The following is a 3285-nucleotide window of genomic DNA, read 5'->3' on the forward strand; positions in this document are numbered from 1 at the left end:
CCGAAACGAAGATCTTCATTGTCAATGAAGAGAACCATGGTACGATGACTCCAGACCTTAAAGTATTTTGTATATTATACACGCAAGAACAAACCTAGACCTTCGCGGGTATTTCGAATCCTTAAAAAATTTCCAAAAGCATGACATTCCTTGATATACAGTTACCTTCTGACGCATTTGGGACGTACGTCAAGTATGGCAGATCGGGTGGGAACCGTTCCATCTAAATTTATTTGGAATTTACACGTCAACGTCTAAACATATCCAAACAAACAACAATCATGTATTCTTTATTTGTACATTAGGCAATGCTGATTTGTTTATCTAGATGACATGCTGTAGCGTGACAATTTTCGCCCATACCCTCCCACCAAGAAAACATTTTTTGCCCTGACTCACGGTAATCGCACAAAAACAGCAGTGAAATGACCAAATGTAGTTCGGCTAAGACCCCCATACGGATCTCCTACGTACTTAATTATATGCATAGCAGAACTCCCCGTAACATCCCCATCCAACAAGGACAGGCACCTGCGCTGCGACCTAAAAGTTTCCAGATGGTTCAACGAATTTCATATATGGAAAATAATTTTTCACCCTTTGTATATATGTGTCTTTATAGCGTGGCCTGTGCAGTCGACATTTGCCTAAAACTGGACGTTAAAATAGTCTTGTTAGGTGTAAGCTTTGGAGAATGTAGGACGCCATTAATCCTCAGTTTGGGGCACTTTGTGTTGGGGTACGGTCATGCAATCATCGTACGATCGCTAACTTCGAGCATGAAATCATGTAAGTCTCATGCAATGCTGTTTTGGATCCATGTCAGTGGTTGGTTCCCTCTGGTCTTGCTTGAAAATCAAAATTGTACAACCGTCGCACGACATTTGTGACCGCGATCTAAGACACTGTTGTGAAACGAGTCTCACAGAGCGCCACGTATAAGAGTTATTATGGAATGTCCCGGTATATATCATTTAAACTCCTGGCTCTGATTGACCAAGGTGCTTTTATCATTGGATTAACTTACTATAGTCCCCTGGAGACCAGACTCAAATCCGGTGAAGGGCATATATGCATATCGTTTGGGCTGCACTGTTTTCAGTAATTCATAAGGATGGGATGTTTTCATAGTTTATGTGGTCCCTGAAATTGTGGAGCTACATTTTTTAAAACAGATTTAGGAATTGGAATAACGAAAGTGCTAAGATTCTTCTGTTTCATAGATCCAGCTGCGAAATGCTGCTTTATGAACTATGGAGACCCGACTCAAATCCGGTGAAGGGCATAATATGCATATCGTTTGGGGCTGCACTGTTTTCAGTATTTCATAACGACGTTTTCATAGTTAATGTGGTAACTAAAATTGTGGAGCTACATTTTTTTACAGATCTAATGATCGAAATAACAAGTGCTAAGATTCGTCTGTTTCATAGATCCAGCTGCGAAATGCTGCTTATAAGGACAACGAACAAACGAACCCTAAATGAAAAAAACCCATACCTATACTGTGGTCAGACATTAGTGAATATACCAGGTACAAATGCAGATGGAGATATACGATAAAGGGCGGCTTTTTTTCAGGAATTTTCCAGTCATTTATTAGTTACTGGACTTGATACACGTCGAAAAGCGCTGTGAAAGTCCTTATGACATTATATTTTTGTATACATGTATGCCATGTGTTTGAAACCAAATGGCATTACAGTAAAAATAAACATAACGATTGGCATTCAAGTACATACTTAAAAGCCACGTGTACTCTGTTTTTATCAAAGTAGGTCAGAATTAGAAAGGCGATTTTGACATCTTTAGTCAAAATTCCTTCCAAATGGTTTTTAACACTCAAACACACCGAACTTACCTTAATTTTCAGCACTGCTTGGCTACCGGTAAGCAATTCTCGTCCTCTACCCAACGTTTGCGAGTTAACACATGTAGTTGTGATCCCTTTTTGGGAATCCCGTGCAGGTAACAGTGATTTTAAAACGTCGGATTTCGTTTGTTTGAGCAGCAGATGTAGCGTCTTAGCTCGACACGTTTGGCAACTTTTGAAATGACCTCAACCGTTCCGAGTTACACGCTTTTAAGAACGCCCTCTAGAACGAGCGCCTTTGTTCGCAGCCAAGGCGCGAAGCCCGGTATCTAGGTTTGTTGACGGACCAAGCCAGGCGGTCGTCTGTGAAACTCCTGAGTAGTTTGTTTATACAGACTGTTTGTTGTCTCCCATGAAAACGCTGCTTATTTTGGCAACGGCCTTTAGGCGGCTTCTGTAGCTACGCTAATTTTCTTCTCATATCCCTGAAGTACGACTATACCAAGGCCAGACAGGGCTATTTGCGAAAGGGATAAATGATGTTTGCTTTGTTGTCTTTTATGAAAACTAAAGGCAATTCTAGAGTGCAGTTGGACCTTTTTTACGTTATCCCGGCAGTTCAAATACACGTTCGCATTTGGGCCGAAAAGAGTACGTACGCCGGGCTGATTTAGAAATAAACAACATTTTCAACACATGAACAGACTAAAGTAGACAGCACCTGGTCACTGACCCTCAGATTCAGGTGTACTTATTTCCACGAACCTTGTGAAATCTGTACGAATCTTATGTGATACGTACGAATCACTATGTGACACGCACGAACCTTATGCCAACCGGCCTACCGCTACTTTGGGGTAGGGCATGTTTATAGTGTTTATTTTTAATTTCAAAGCATGGAAATGACATGTACCGTCACGAAGATGTATCTAATAGCCCGTGACTTATTCTTTTGCTCCATTTCGTCGCGTCACATCGTATTTTCACTTCGCCGAAGATCGAAGCCGCTATCTTAAATGTCCCGTCCGTCTTGCACGTGGCCCTGGCAGCGGTTTGCCGGTTTGCTTAAGGTTCGTGCGTATAGCATAAGATTAGTGCGTTTGCCGCAGTGATTCGTGGGTATCATATAAGGTATACGTAGGTACGTTTCCGCATAGTGATTCGTGCGTTTCTCATAAGATTCGTGACTTTTCGCATAGTGATTCGTGCGTTTCACATAAGATTCGTACGACTTTCATGAGGTTACTGCTAATGCTTAGGCACCCTTAGTACCGAAGCACATTAGAAATACAAACATGAGCGATTCTGATGTATTATTTTATTTCTCTACCTTGTGTGCCAGAGTCCATTTCAAGCCACTGACATAGGTTTTTAACCCTATCTAGACCGGGCTTTTTTGGTATACCTGGGACGGGGGGGGGGGGCTCTTTTGACCCCCCCCTTCGTAATTTCAAAACGGCTTGGGTTACGAT

Source organism: Branchiostoma floridae, chromosome 2 (assembly GCF_000003815.2).
Source record: "Branchiostoma floridae strain S238N-H82 chromosome 2, Bfl_VNyyK, whole genome shotgun sequence".
NCBI classification, from domain to species: domain Eukaryota; kingdom Metazoa; phylum Chordata; class Leptocardii; order Amphioxiformes; family Branchiostomatidae; genus Branchiostoma; species Branchiostoma floridae.